This window comes from Mustela putorius, unplaced genomic scaffold (assembly GCF_011764305.1).
Source record: "Mustela putorius furo isolate JIRA1106 unplaced genomic scaffold, ASM1176430v1.1 tig00000145_pilon_pilon_pilon, whole genome shotgun sequence".
In the NCBI taxonomy this organism is placed as follows: domain Eukaryota; kingdom Metazoa; phylum Chordata; class Mammalia; order Carnivora; family Mustelidae; genus Mustela; species Mustela putorius.
Genome location: NW_025421294.1, coordinates 446,462 through 463,152, shown reverse-complemented (window position 1 = coordinate 463,152; position 16,691 = coordinate 446,462). Strand labels below are relative to the sequence as shown.

Below are 16,691 nucleotides of genomic sequence, written 5' to 3'. Positions count from 1 at the left end.
GTGGGGGGTTTTCTCATGATAACTGCTCTAATGCTTGTTTTGAAATATCACATAGAGATTCCCCTCGAACACTCTTTGTTTGGTGCCATAAACTCATGAGTATCCCACCCACCGAGTGCGTCATCCAGCAAGGAGCAAAACCACCAGAAGGTTCCTTGTACCTCCCTGCTTTTGCAGGTGTGCCCATGTACCAGAGAACTAGAACAAGCGTATTTAATCATGAGAAAGAAAAGAGTAAGATGAACATTAGGATGCGCCTTCTGGAGGAGTAGATCACCATCAAATAGTCTGTGAAAGAATCAGTCAAGGTTTCTTCCCTCAGCCTGGCAGACCTGTTGAACAGGGATTCTATGACTCTAATAGGTTCTCAATTTCCATAATTTGCTCCAGACTTACTTTTGGGGCTGAGAAACAGTGGCCTGGCAGGTGTCTTCCCCCTTCCCAGCAAGACGAATGGTAGACTGTGATGGGGTCCTGGTCAGAGTGCAGTGGGTCAGCTGGTGCCTAACCAAGGAAACAGAAACCACAAAAGGAATTAAAACAGGGGATTTAATGCAGGAAATAGGTAATGCAGGTTTCTTGCTTGGGGTCCCCAGGAGACTCAGAGGAGGATTCAAAGGTATGCAGTTTCCCTGGGAGGTGACCCCAGCACATACGAGTAGAGAAGGATAACTGCTCAACATGTCTGTTGTGCTGTATAGTAGAAGCACTGTGTAATGACGAGCCACAGTTCTTACCAGCTTCGAGTTCAGCGGTGTCACACTGGTAGCTTGAAATCAGTTATGGGGGCATTATTTACACCATGGAAATCCAAGAGTGCTCTTAACTCAGGGCATAACCAGTATCTTATTGTTTGTGTAGACTTACGAGAAAAAGAGAATGTGGAGAATGTAGATTAAACTTCAAAGTTGTCATTCCAAAGACATTGCTCTGGGAATGGCACATACACAGGTATCGAGGATATAGTCCTCCAGTTTTCCAGAACGGCAGTCCGAATCTGCGAGGAAATTGCAAACACCACTAACGAATAGGTGACGATCTGGCTTGTCTTGCACCAAAGCCCAAAGAGGGTTCCGTGTCATGGGTACAAGCCTGGGTGAAGATGAGAAGTAGTTTAACACTAGATTACAGAGCAGAGTAATGAAGGTAAATGTATGCGGAAGGAGATCAAAGGCTGGGGGGCAGCTCCATTTGTTAAATCATGGCTCACCTGCTAGCATAGCTGGGCTGCAGACGCTAGAGTTCAGCAAAAATCAGTTAAACTGTTCTGTGAGACTCTATTGGCTACATGGAATTTATAGTAAAGAGTATTGTGCATCTTATTATTATTTGTAAATTTTGCACTGCACATCCTTGATATATGTAAAATCCACACTTAACTTGTGTACATATAGTATGCTGAGTATTTTCATTTTCCCTGGAAAGCACATTGTTCAACCTTTACCAGCAGGCCACTGGTGAAGGACATTCATTTCAAGGTGATTCTGCCGCACACGTTACACTAATGGTAAGACCCTGAACATCTCCTCTGATCCAGTGTAGGGAAATATTTTCTCTCATCCAAAGAATCACACTCTGGTGTTTCAATTTAAGTCACCAAGTATGTATTGAACATCTATAACATCATTGTGTACTAGAAGAGTTTCATTAAATCTGAAGAATTTGAGGCACCTGGGTGGCTCAGTTGTTAAGCGTCTGCCTTCAGCTCCGGTCATGATCCTAGCGTGTTGGGATCGAGCCCCGCATCAGGCTCCCTGCTCAGTGGGAAGCCTACTTCTCCCTCTCCCACTCCCCCTGCATGTGTTCCCTCTCTCTGTGTGTCAAATAATTAAATAAAATCTTTCAAAAAAGAAAATCTTAAGAACTTAAGAAATCTTGAAGACATCTGAATTTAACCTCATTTTTTAAAATTATTTTTTATTTATCATTGAAGTATAGTTAACATGCAGTGTTATATTACATACAACATGGTGATTTAATCATTCTGTACATTACTCAGTTCTTACTACTCTGAGTGTAGTCACCATCTATCACCATACAAGACTATTATAATAGTATGGACTCTGTTCCCTATGTTGTACTTTTTCATCTCTTTGACTTACTTATTTTATAACTGGAAATGTGCACCTCTTAATCCCCTTCACCTACTTCAGCCATCCTTCAGCCCACCTCTCCTCTGGCAACAAATTTATCCTTTGAATTTAAGAGTCTGTTTGTTTGTTGGATTCTACATATAAGTAAAATCATATGGTATTTGTCTTTCTCTGTCTGACTTATTTCACTTAGCACAATACCTTCCAGTCTAGCCACATTGTCAAAAGTGGCAAGTTTTCATTTTTCATGGCTGAGTAGTATTCCATTGTGTGTGTGTGTGTGTGTGTGTGTGTGTGTGTATACCATCTCTTCTTTATTCGTTCATCTGTAGATGAATGTTTGGGCTCCTTCCACATCTTGGCTTTTGTAAACAGTGCTGCAATAAACATAGGAGCAGATCTATCTCTTCCGATTAATGTTTTCACTTTCTTTGGGTAAATACCTACTAGTTGAATTACTGGGTCATGTGGTATTTCTATTTTTAATTTTTTGAGGACCTGCCATACTGTTTTCCACAGTGGTTGCACCAATTTACATTCCCACCAACAGTGCTAGAGTTCCTTTTTCTCCACATCCTCGCCAATGCTCGTTATTCTTCACTTTTGTAGTAGCCATTCTGACAGGTGTTAGGTGATCTCTCACTGTGGTTTTGATTTGCATTTCCCTAACAATTCGTGATGTCAAGGCATATTTTCATGTGTCTGTTGGCCATCTGTATGTCATCTTCGGGAAAATGTCTATTCAGGTCCTCTGCCCATTTTTTAATTGGATTGTTTGGGGTTTGATTTTTGTTACATTTATTTATTTGTTTACTTGTTTATTTTTCCACAGACTTTTTAAAAAATATATAGTTGATACACAGTGTTACATTAGTTTCAGGTGTATAACTTAGTGATCTCACAAGTTTATATATTATGCTAGCTCCCAAGTGTACCATCTGTCCCCTCACATCGCTGTTATATCATCGACTGTACTCCCTATGCTGCGCCTTTTATTCCTGTGTCTTATTCATCCCGTAACGGGAAGCCTGTTATCTCCTTCTCTCCTTTACCCATGTTGCACATCTCCCCATTCCCTCCCCTCTGGCAACCATCAGTTTGTTCTCTGTATTTATAAGTCTGATTCTGCTTTTTGTTTGTTTATCCATTTTTTTAGACTCCACTTACTAGTGGAATTACATGGTATTTGTCTCTCTCAGTTTGATTTATTTCACTTAGCATAATACCATCTAGGTTCATCTATGTTGTCTAAATGGCCGGATCTCATCCTTTTTTATGGCTGTGTAATATTACATTGTGTGTGTGTGTACCATGTTTTCCTTATCTATTCATTGGAATGCAAGGATTTTTGTTTGTTTGTTTGTTTTGAGTTGCATATTCTTTTCATATTTTGGATACTAACCCCTCATCAGATGATATATCATTTACAAATGTTTTCTTCCATTCACTAATCAAAACCCCTCCCTTCTCCAGCTTGATTCTGCTTTTCAAAGCTCTCCTCTACTAAAGGAAACTCTTCTGATAACATACAGTCTTTGCATAAACACTCAGAACAAAAAGATCATTCTGTAAGCCCATTTTTACAGTACTTTCCTGATAGATAAGCCTTGAGTCCTTTTTTTTAAAACTTCTTTTTTTTTTTTTTTTGACAGAGAGATCACAAGTAGGCAGAGCAACAGGCAGAGAGAGAGGCAGAAGCAGGCTCCCTGCAGAGCGGAGAGCCCGATGCGGGGCTCAGTCCCAGGACCCTGAGATCATGACCTGAGCCGAAGGCAGAGGCTTAACTCACTGAGCCACCCAGCACCCCAAACCTTGAGTCTTTTTCTTAATTTCTAGTTCTTATTCAGCATCAGGCCCTGGTCCTTCTTTACCCAGGCTTCTACAAAAGCAGCTCCTTAGGTCTCAGTTCTCCCTGTTTTACCCACTGCCTGATCCCCTATATTCTACCTGTCCCCTGCCAACTATCCAAACACTAAGCCCTCCTGCTATAAATAACACCAGGGCTTTGTTGTTATTGTTGTTGTTTTCCAGATTTCAAGATCTCTCAACACACCCAGCATGCTCATGCTTTCAAGAGTTTTCCAAATTATATACTTAATCTAAAAAACAATACTAAGAGCCTTCTATGTGCCTGTCTGGGGATTCTAATTAACACCTTTTCTACCTTCAAAGAATAAACTCACAGCTACCATTGTAGGTGAAACTCCCATTTAGCAAATACTAACAATAGAATCTGGTATATAAAATAATAGATTTCCAAGGCACAGAAGTAGAGCAAAGTGAGAAATTATTGACTCTCTCTAGGAGTAGTTCATAAATGGTTTCACAGAGGATGTAATGCCAGGTAAAGTCTTTGAAGGATGAAGAGGAGGTTGCCAAATAAACATGGAGGAAAAGCAGTCCAGGCAGAAGAAACAGCCACTAGAAAGACAGAGTGGCAAAACCAGAAAGATATGAGGCAATTCATGGCAGTTCTGAAGAGCTGGGAAGGAGGCAGGCTGGAGAACTGCAGGAGTTGACCCTAGAAAGGTGTGGTTGTATGCCAGACAAAATGTTTGTGTGACAGCTAAGGATTGCATACTTTGCTTTAAACAGAGGAGGGATAGTTTGTGCCTAGCTCGATAATTCAGGGGTGGTTTAGGAGGTGGATTTGAGGGCCCCAAAGACTAGAGGCAAGGAGACTCTTGAGGCAGTCCAAGTAACAGACAATGAAGGGCTGGCCTAAAGCAGAGGATGTCTCTGAGGGAGCAAAGTGACCTTCTTTTCCTGGTGACCCACCACTTTGTAAGAGCTTGTCACTGGAGGAATTAACCTCAAACCTCTACCACAGCCCTCCTCTCATGCAGTGAGTTCTCCTTAACACATCATCCTCCACCCACCTCCACACTACAGCTCTGGAAAAGACAGTGGCGGGCTACCCTGTATCCCCAGCATTCAGTACCCTCTCTCTTCCTACAGTGCTTCTCAAACTTCCATTAAGACACAGATTCTGGTTTAATAGGTCTTGGGTGGAAATGAATATCAGCATTTCTAGTAAACCCCACGGGTTCACGCCATAGACTACACATTGAGTGGCAAGGACGTAGTACATGGACGTATTGACTGAACAAGACCTGCTTCTGGAACCTAGCATTATAGAACACACTCCTCCTCTGCTTTCTGATCCTCCAAAAAGGATTTCAGATCATGTGGCATTGTGTCTGCAGTCAGTGGGAGAAAAGTTCTGGTAGGAATTCTTCTTGACTAAACGCTTGTCTTCAATGGAAATGCACACCACTGTTAAGTCAGAATCATGAGCAAGTCCAGATCCTTTGGATGGACATGAGTAACAGACGTAAAGAAAAAAAATCAGTCCTCAATACATTAATGAATGTCCTTGGTAGGCATAGGGTCCTTGAATAATTGATAAACGGGACTGTTCAGTGTTTGCTGCTGTACTGGCCAACAGCTGCTCATTATGGGAGATGATTCATTCTGTTCTATGGAACAAATTGTTCCAAGGTCTAACTCCACTTCCCTTGACTCTTTTTTTAAAATAAAAATCATGCACCTGTGGAATTCATATGCATGCAGTTGTTTCCATAATAGAAATGAGATAATTAATTGATGGCCCATGGCCCATAATAGAGCAACCTCAGAGGACCCTGTCAGAGGGCTTAGCATTAGGAATAACTCCTTTCCACAGAGAGGAAGAAAGATCTAGAAAAGTCAAGTCTTTGCTCACTGCAAATATTTCAAGAGCAGGATGAATTGTGATGAGACCATCTTCCCCACGAAGGCTTATTATTTCCTAGGTTTGGCAAAGGAGTGATTGGTATTCAAGTTGTATGCTTGCAGTTTAGACTGTGAATCTGGGAGCTCATTTAGTGTGTCCAATTTCTATTAGCCATGTGTTTCTAAGTGCTTAGGGTTGCCTTGTGAATTGGGTGCAAAAGGCAGTTTAATTTTTATCTCAAATTCTGATGGTTTAACAAGCACATGTTGAAATGCTGTGGCTTGTCTGTATCCCTTCTCTGTCCCCCAAGTTTGGAAATTTCTCATTTTTCTAATTTGTCATTATGATGAAAGATGCCTGTTTGTTTTGTAAAGCGAAGTGAAACCAGCCATTTTGCTGGTAGACACATTACTAGAGTGTCTACCATGCATGCAGATTCAGCCTGAAGAAACCCCCGGTGAGAGAAGAAGGCAATGGCCCTGACACAAGGGTCTCTTCATACAATCAGAGGGACTTCAAAACTTAGAGAGTTGGGTATCCCAGCAACGCCTGATGGTGTTGAGCCCAAGCTTGAGCCCTGGAATATATCATCCAACCCTTTCTGGTCCACTCTGCCGATGCTAATATGACCTGGCCCATATTGGCATACCCATATAATCTAGATTGGGTTGGACTCAAAAGCTGGCCCTAGCCATGGCTGTCTTCTCACTGTCTCAAACAAGGCCTTGGACTGACCCAGGCTCTGAACCCATTACCTAAGGAACTAAATTTCCCTGCCAGATTGGAACAAACCAACCCCTGAGGAATCCCAAGGACTCAGAATGACCAGCCCTGGTGGAACCAGCCCACCATGAAAGAAAGCATGAGAAAGGAAGGAAGGAAGCCTTCTTTATCCTCACCCTAATTCTGACCACATTCTTAGGACCTAATGACTCAGTGATCCTTTGCATGTAGGAGATCTTTGCTCTCATATCTTTGTTCTACTACCTAGTTCCAGGGAAATTTTCAATAGTTAGCTAAACATAGGAGGTAGAAATGTGGAAAGGCAAAGATCTTTCATCTCTACTCTCTTGTTCTTGGGCTGCTTTGGCACCTACTGCCTGCGGTTGAAATTTGGCCGGGCTGGCAAATTCTCTTATCGCCCTTTGTGGAACATATTTGGAAGGAATACTATCTGTACAGCATCCTTTTGTCTTCTGGTTGATTCTAGAGCAGCTGAGGACATCAGTCCAGACTCTCACATCTACCGGCTCTTCCTTTGTTCCACCTCCAGTGTTGTTTTCAAGCCCAGGTTCCCTTTCATGCCCAGGTGTGTCAGAGTATCAGAGCCGGCATGGACAAGAAAGAGATGACAGCATGTCCTGGGTAAGAGTGTCATGCCAGACAGTGCTCCCTTCACAGATCCCCCTCTGCTGGACCAGCGACGAAGACTGCTACAGAGGCAGAGGACCTCTTCTTTGGCTAAAGATAGGGAGGGTACCTCACCCAGATGACTGCCGAAGGAGTCCCCGTGTTTCCCTAGAGCGGGTCTGCTGTCGCATCCCTGCCCAAGTGGTCACTGGCAGGGCACAGCCATGGGAGGTATGCCCTCAGTGCGGATGCTCAGGCTAGTCCTGGCTGGAAGGGGAGGGCTGTGTCCTCAGTCTGTAGCATTTCAATTTAACCCAAAAGTTTAGCTCCGTCTATAATAAAACCCAGTCAATACAAGAGCTCAGAAATTCTTTCCTGAAATCCATTCCCAATTTTCACCTAACCCCAACTAACACATTTAAATAGTGTTGATCGTGCTGATCAGGATTTAGGAGGGTGGGTTTTCAATAGCAACAGATGATTTAAAATGCCCACTGGTTCAAGATTTCATTATTTTTTTTTCCTTGTTTTTTTTTTTTAAAAAAAAGTAGCAGTTCTGAGGCAGTTGGAAATGGCTTTTTTGGAAGACCTTGCATAAATGGCTTAAAAACATGAAATGGTCAAGTCTCATATCGATTCTTAGTATTGGTATACAGCAACATGACCATCATACTCCGGGTTTACCTGGAGAGCTCCTGCATTCAGGGCCTAGAGCCTCTGCTTGGACACTACAGACCTTCATCTCTAGCCTCTGGCTTCTAATGTCTTTCTGATGAGTCTGGAATGTTACTGTGGAAAACATTCCCAGCTGGTACACCAAATTCAGGCTGTTTTTTAGGTTTGAGTCTGGCTGGCACGTACCATCTTATGGCCAGGCTTTGCTGTAATCATATTCAGAGATTCACAACACAGACGCACACATACACACACACACACACACACACACACACACACCATGAAGAGAAATCAAACAGGGAAGAGCTTGGGATGATATTCCGTGATGCCCCCCCTCAATTGCTATTTTGATAAAATATGAGATCTGACATTTAGAAATAATACAAATCAAAGAATCTACTGCTTTCTCTTACATCCTGTGTGTGGTGTGGCCAACATCACACACAGAGGAAGTAAATGAGAAAGAGGACTTCAAAGGAGGAGAACTATGGATTAAAGTGTAGATTCTAAGGGTGCCTGGGTGGTTCAGTGGGTTAAGACTCTGCCTTCGGCTCAGGTCATGATCTCAAGGTCCTGGGATGGAGCCCCGCATTGGACTCTCTGCTCAGCGGGGAGCCTGCTTCCCTGCCCCCCCGCCTGCCTCTCTGCCTGCTTGCAATCTATGTCTGTCAAATAAATAAATGAAATCTTAAAAAAAAAAATAAGTGTAGATTCTAGGGTGCTGGGGTGGCTCAGTCATTAAGCTCCTGCGTTCAAGCTCAGGTCACAGATGGAGTCCCCTGTCGGGCTCCTTGCTCAGCGGGGAGCCTGCTTCTCCCTCTCCTGCTGCTCCCCCTGCTTGTACTCTCTCTCTCTCTCTCTGTCAAATACATAAGTAAAATCTTTTTTAAAAAAATTAAAAAATAAAGTGTAGATTCTATTCCAGTGATGGACCAAAGATCCATACAAGAACACAGATAATTCATTTAGAGGAAAACATGATGATTTTAACATAGTATCTTCTGCAACGACATGGATGAATGTGTCAAGAATACCAAGTTGTGCAGAAGAGGCCACAAACAAAAGAATATTCTCTGCTGCAATGCTATTTATTTGGAGCTCAAAACTAATTTATGGCAATAAAAGTCAGAATTGTGGTCTAAGGTCTGTTGAAGGGTAAATTAACTGGAAGAGACCATGAGGGAAACTTCTGGAGTGACCGAGGGTTCTGTATCTTGATTTGGGTGGTGGTTGTATATATATCAGCCGTGGGCTGAGCCTGGCTCTCATGCTCCCGAAAGGCAATTCCTAAATAATCAGGATAATTTTGTGAGCCAGGTCTTAAACCATCGTTAGCTTGAAATTGGCCGTAGTGGGAGTATTTAAACTGTGGAAATCAAGAACAGTTACAAATCAGGCTTTGTTTTTTGTCCAGAGAACCAGCTTATCAGTCTATCCCTGGATACATTCATCAAATTCTATCACAGCATATACCTAGGATTCATGAAATTTCCTGTATATAAATTATGCCTAGGTAAAGTACTAGCAGGAAAAAAAAAAAAAAAGGACAGAAAGGCTAAGACAGTGTCTTTAATCAGTGACCTTGTCCAGTTGTTCATTCATGACTTTCATATCCTCGAGTGACTTTTTAAGCCCTCATGCAGTTCTGCTTTCTAAAGCTGAGGATCACAGTGACTAACAGCAAATACCGGATTTGGCACTGGGTATGCTTGAAGCTGTTGAGCTTGTTTAATTCACATATAACTACTTTTACCACAGTATTTATCCTCATTGTTACTCCCACTCTGAAATATACGCATAACATACAGGTGCACCCCATTTTTTAAAAAAGCTTAATACGTAAAAATATTAGCATGCCAGACAGCAAATATAGTATTATGGAATATTAACTTAGTTCACAAAGTATTCTTCTTAATTAGATAAATCCCTCATAGCTTTTATGTTTTATTTTCATTACCTTTTACGGGCTTTTTAAGCCATAAAAAGGGCATATTAGCTGCTGTCAAATTCAAATACAAAAAGGCAAAAGAAGACATCTTACCCTGGACTCTATTTCAAGTACCACTCTCTAAAGGTAGCCATGGTTAAATGTTAGGATTTTCCTGTCTAGTCTTTTTCTATGCCTGTACTGTATACAAATCAAAATATATGCACACATACTTTTCAAACAAAAATGGGATTCACATAATGTCACATAATGTGGCTTGTTGATTTCATACTCTGTGGTTGTCTTTCCTTTTCAGTGTAGATTAGTTCTACCTCATGCTTTTAAAAGCCTTATAAGACATGTAGCACTATGTATTTAATCAATCTCTTTTGCTAAACATTCAGGCTTTTTCCAAACTGTCATCATTACAAGACGCTACAGTGAACACCCTTGTATTATGTTGAATCATTTGAAATTACTGTTTTTGTATATCAGAATGGTTGACCACAGTAATTTCATATGATTCATGCTATACATTTGCCTTTCTATAGGATACATTTCCTTAAGTAGGATTGGTGAGTCAAAGCATAAGTGCATTTTTAAATTTTGTATCTACTAATACCCCGCCCACCTGGAAGGTTATGCCAGTTTACACCGTGCTCATTTCCCTTTGCCCTTGACAATAATAAAAGCTTTAAATCTTTTTTAGTTTTTTCTAGAAAAATCACACCTCAGTGTTTTGATTTGCTTTTCTTTTATGATTATTGAGAAGGCTAAGACTTTTGTATGCTTATTGCTCCCATAGCATTTAAAATATCATTTGATTCTCCTGCAACTCTCCAGACACACCTCTATTTTAAAAAAGAGAATCAAACCTGTTTTTGAAAGAATTAAATGAGTGTATGCCTATCATTAAAATAGTCTTTTAAGAAGCTAGAATGGATTATTTGCCTGCCTTCAGATTCTCATTTGTTTCTCTTATGGACACACAGACACGTACTATTTTTACCCAGAGTGAACTCCTTTGACCTCAGTCTTCTGTTTTCTGAATTTGAATCGCTTGGAAAATCTGCGAGGAGAAAGGACGCTAGGCTCCCCACAAGGCCTGTCGGCTTCGTGGCCATGTCGCCTGCCTGCCAGCAGGGGGCGCCTGCAGCTCTGCCCGCCTCGCCTCCTGGACCCAGCTCCATTTTCTCACTCCAAAACAGGCTTCATCTATCGCCCCAACACTAAGGCAATCTGGCTTCTGCTTAGGCAGACTAATTTACTGAATTAAAGTCGTTTGGCTTCCACCATAGCAATTAGTATGCAAATTACCGGTATATTACCTGCCGAGTCATAAATTACGTTGACAAACTTAATATTCACAGATTCAACATTCCAGTGTGGGTAATTTTTCTATTTTTCAGTAGTTGTAGACCAGGGCAATTCATTGCCTTATTGAACCGTTACACATTAAATCAACAGTTGAAAAATTAAGCATTTTTTCAAAGCATTTTGTTATGCATTTATTTTTCAGCAAGCAGTAAAGTGGAACATTAAATATGCAATGTGTCTAAGTGCACTAAATGGCTGGTGAATACATTTAAGCCTAAAACAGTTTTTTTGTAACTTTAAAAAAGAGACACAACAAAGGAAAATCTATACCATAAAACAACCTATTGAATCTTCTATCATTAGAACCAAATATTTCCTTGTCCAGGTTTCCATAAATATAAAGAATCATTAATCCCCAATATATGGTTTCAAGCTGCTGCTGCTCACACCTGGAAAATGGGTGGTCAGTGTGATGTAAGTTTCATAAATTTTCACCAAAGTGTTTAGCCATGACATATTTGAGCATTGGTTATTAACTCTAAATTAGTTATACCCACTTTTTTTTGTTGTTTTGAGCAGGTAAGTAATTAAGCCTTAAAATTGGGAAAGGGGTGGGGTGAGTCCTAGTGGGGTTGGACTGGGAGCCCGGGGTGGGGGGGCAAGAGCGCCTGGTTCCTGGGGTCCCAGTCAGACCTGGTTTGGGCCTTGGCTGTTGACAAAATCCAAAGGCACAGATACAAGCCAGTGTGAAACAAGAAAAGAATTAATTTAGTGAGGCTACCAGTAGGAAGACAGAGGACTAATACCTGAAGGGCTGTCTCCAAAGTGCTGAAGATACTTCCCGGTTTATATAAAGCAAATGTGGGACAGAGGTCAGTGAGTACGTGCAGGTGGGCAGCGAAGGTCAGGCCAATCATTGTCTTGAGATCAATCATGGGCAGGGTCTTGCTGTCACAGGGCTGTCCTTATTGCTTGAGGGGGTAGCTTTGATTCCCAGCTCAGGAGGCTTTGGCCTTGGGACCTTTTGCCTGAGTAAAGAGAGAAGCTGGAAGTCAATTAGAAAGTACAGAATCAATCAAATAGAAATCAATTAATCAATTAGAAAGTATAGACGGTCAAAATGGAGGAAATTGGAGTCCTCTTTCAGACAGGTCAAGTCCAAACACACTGACCCAGTCCTTTCTTCCGTCACTAGAGAAGCCAGGGGAACCTGTGTTCTGTGCCAGGTCAGGGGGACGAACCCTATCCTCAGGGAGACTTACGTATTTATTAGAGTCAAAGTCCCTTAGCTCTGTCCCCGCTGCTGGAATAGCAGCAGGAGCACCAATCACTCAAAAGTCATGGGGACCCTTCGGCACTGAATTCCTCCCCCTTGTTCCTCTCGGCGCACTCCAACAAAATAAAACCACCTTTGCTCTAAGGTTCTAACCTTGCTACTGCTGGGGAGCTGGAAGGCAGGCGGGCAAGGACAAGGGTAATTCCTCTTCCCCACCAAGAGGAAACCAACCTTAAAAGGATTTTACACCACCTTAGAAGGAGCACTCCACCCTTTCCTATGCGGTAGACAGGTGACAAAGATCTGATTGGATGACTGGCCCAGGGCAAGTTCATCAAATTAAAACAGACTTCCAGCACGCCCCTAAAAACCCCTAGACTTAGAAACTCTGGTGGTAACCCTCTCAGCTGTCTTTCCTGCTCGGGAGCTTGTACTGTCACTTTGCTATTGCTCAGTGAACCTCGCTTTGCTGCCCACTACTCTTGTTTAGCTCCTCATTCTTCACGAAGTGGCATGACCAAGAACCATGGGCACTGTCGCGGTAAAAATCCTGTGACACTCCTAAGGCAATCAGAAGACATATCTATTGATCAATTAAGCAAGCAGATCTGAGAACCGTTGTTAGTTAACAGGAATAGACTGAGAGAGAGACTATACCAAGAGATGTGTAGACAATACCAAACTGTACCTAACCCAGGCAGCTGATAATCTTATATATAGTGCTTAATTTTGAAAAAGGATTTGGTTTCTACTGGGAAATATTTTCTTTCAAATCAAACAAAAATGCCCACTGTGGAAATTGTTCGAGGATTCATCTTATACGTCTTCCTGACTGCCTCATAGGATGCACAGATAACTGGTTAAACATTATTTCTGGGTGTGTCTGGTGAGGGTATTTTCAGAAGAGATTAGCATTTGAATTGGAGAGAGTGAAGCAGATGGCCCTCCCTGGTGGGGGTGAGCCTCTTGCAATGGTCTGACCAGAACAAAAGGAGGAGGAAGGAAGTCACTCTCTGCCTTACTGCTTTAGGTCTCACATCTTCTCTTCCCTTCTAAACTCCTGGTTCTCGAGATTTCACGCCCAGACTAGAATCTGTACTGGCTCTCTGGCTTTCAGACCTTGAAACAATACCACTGGCCCTGCTGGGTCTTTAGCCTGCAGCTGGAAATAAGTGGAAAAGACCCTGACCTGTATGAGTAGGAGAAGTGAGGATCATTATATAAGTGAAAGGAGAAAGTAGGACGTGTGCATTTATAGTTTCCTCCTCCTTTCTACAATCAGTCTATAACTACAGCATGGAGTGAGACATGTAAGGAACAGGCTTACACCAAGGGCAGGTAGTAATGACCCTGCACATCAGTTGGAAACAGGATATTTGTGCTCTTGCCATATCAAATCCCACTGTGAGCTGTGGTTTATGGCCCGACTTCACCTAAAGGTGAAAAGTGGGGAACTCCCTCTTTCCTAAGAGGAAGGAAAAATTTTTACTACCTACAATGGCTCCTGAGATTTTATCTCAGCCTACGGTAACCTGGGTCCATTTAAGATCTTATTCCAAGGGGAAAAGCCTGTGTCCTTGTGATGTAGGCAGGCTGGGTCCAAAGACCCAGAAAGGGATTCCCGCAGGACTAGCCAAGAAGGTCCTTGGCTTCAGGATGGAAATCAAATGACATCAAACACAAAGTGAAAGTAGATACAGGCAGAGTCCAGGAGACTCAGAAAGGAAAGGAGCCTGATTCTCGTCTTTGCTTGGGGTCCGAGGTTTTTTATAGGCAACTGTGGTCTGGTCCACATGTCCTCTTGGGCATCCAAGAACTGGTCAGAGCGAGGACAGGGTGTAGGTGTCCTTCATAAGTCATTCATTCCCTGAAGTCTGGGGACTTGGCGTCAAGATATTTGGAGTTAGTGGTCTTTGAGATCGCTTATGACCACCCTGCCCAGTCACTCTTTAGAGGTCATCTGCTGTGCTGGACTGCTCCAAAGATACCATTATCTCAGTGTTCCTCACAGGGAGACCATACGCTATTTGCATTACAAGGCCAGTGTGGAGTAAGGTGGGGGGTGCAGGCGGGGCAAGATTAGAAGCAATCTAGGATGGAGCACAAATCTTCCAACGTGATCACTCTCAGCTATGGGTCGAATCCCAGCCTTGCAAGGTTGTAGGTCCAGGGGCTGGAAATGAAGCCACAGAACGGTGACCCAGACTGCTGAACAGAGGCAGTGATTCAGCAGACACAAAGGGTCGATAACAGCTTATAAATAATAGTGTGGGGGGGGGGGATCTCCCATTTCTCTATCTTTACATAGACTGGGCACAAATTTTTAAAATTTGGAAGAAATAAATGGAGTATATATGTTGTAAATAAATACATGAACGACTTTTCCTTCTGTGTTGTGGAGACAAATTAATTTTATCATCTAGGAGCTTCTGTCCCTTGATCTTTGCCTTACTTACCTGCTGTGTCATTGATGAGAGAGCAGGAGAGGGAGAGGAATATTTTCACTTTCTCTCCTTGGTCCAGGAGTTGGATTACAGTCACATGGTTCTAGAACTGTGGAACCAGCGGATTTATATTTTTAGAGGCAACTGGCAAAGTATATATGGAAAAGAGGTCAAAAGTGATAGGGGCAAACCGTAGGCAACTTGTGGTCACTTCCTTTCCTGGTATCATCTTACTTTGTTAAGTGTTAACCATGTCGGCATTTTTTGTCTCTTTCGAGACGCAGGGAAACAAGGCACACAGCGATCAAGCAACGTGAGTTAACCCGGCAAGTTACTCCCAATGGTTGAGAATTCTGCCTTACTAACTTGCCTTTACCCACATTACCTCCTTAATGAAATAAACCTTATCAGGGCTTACCAAGGGGAACATTAAGAATCCAAAACACATTTTCTGAGAACTGCATGGCCACTCGCTGCAGACTGTTTATCAGAGTAAAATGACTTTGTTTATCATCTAAAGAGGAGACTGGAACTTCCTGTTTCCCTAACAGTATTTAGCACTGTCTACCCCTACATAAAGGAAGGCAGTTTTTCCAGAAAGGTGGAGGGATGCAGCCCCCATGCTCCATTCATTCAGAGCCAGGTACTTCATCAGAGGGGCACATAGAGTTACAGCAAGGAAGCTTCGTGGATTCACCCAAGGGAGAAGACCTTTAACCAAGTTCTAATATATACTAATGTGCATGTGTACAGTGCATCATGTGTATGTACACATGATGCTATATGTAATGAATGTATATATGTTTTATATATAAAATGTGTATATATATTATGTTATATATAAAATGTATCATAAGAATAAGCAGCGGGGGGTGGGGGGAGGAGCAGGAAGATACCCTTGAAAGTCAGGCCATTCCTTCATCGCTGTGAGAACAAAATGTTCAAAATTTTGTCTGCCCCTCAACCTGTCAACAGCTGAACATTGTGGATTCAGCTCAGAAAGAAAGAATTACTACAGCCTAGAGGAGATATACCCACCGATTTAGCTTAGTTGGAGCTAGAGAGAAGTAGGTCATACTTTTGAGGAAACCAAAGGAATGTCAGCTCTGTTCCTGCCTTAGAGAAATTGGAATGGCAGCAAAGAAGTAAGAAAAGTCAGAGCGTTAAATAGACCTGTTCTTGACTTCTCTCTGAGCCTTAGCCTACAGGAATGGGGGTGTTAATTACATTGAGGGGAACCAAAGTTATATTCCCTTAATTACCACATTGGATTCAAAATGCATGGTCACACAGAGAGTGGGTCTGTTTGGCACTCACAATCTAATCCCAGTTCCTGTAGCGGATGAATAATGTAGTAAGAACCAGCCATAACACCCATGGTGGTGGGACACACTGAACTATGAGCAAAGGCTGGGATGAACCACCAGCCCAGGGTACTTGATGAAGTCATAGAGATCCTATGGTCTGCCTCTTGTGACAAAGAAAGCTGAGTCATCTAGAGAGAAATGGAGCACAAATATGTCAAAAGAATGCGTCAAAAGTTCACTGGTCTTATATAGCAATTTTGAAGGGTGCCAGAGCATTCAAAAAGCCTAAAAGCAACCACCTGTGAGGCCATGAAGAATGAGCTAGTGCAAACGGAGAACCCACATAAGGCCAGTCATCCCATCTTTGCGTAAACCTATCATAACATACAAATTCCTCTCCCACCTGGATGCCATCTTTGGAATAGAAGCAGAAAGTGAACGCAACCTTCAGAGACAGACTGTTTAAAATCAAATGACATTATTTCCTAGACAAATAGTTTAAATTATTGTGTCAGGCACAAGTTAGTATAGAGGTGTAGTGGAAAAATCTAATTAGCTGTTATCGAGTACTTAATTACAAAAAATTT

At 42.2% G+C, this 16,691-nt stretch overlaps 1 long non-coding RNA gene across 1 annotated transcript; it reads right to left on the bottom strand.

Annotated features, from left to right (window-relative positions):
* Positions 1-414: 414 nt before the first annotated feature.
* On the bottom strand, positions 415-16,174 carry LOC101674361. The gene is made up of 4 exons (XR_200366.3): positions 16,115-16,174; positions 11,884-12,105; positions 868-1,092; positions 415-504 (listed from the first exon to the last, which is right to left on the bottom strand). It is a non-coding gene; the product is annotated as an uncharacterized LOC101674361 (long non-coding RNA).
* Between the last annotated feature and the right edge of the window lie 517 nt (positions 16,175-16,691).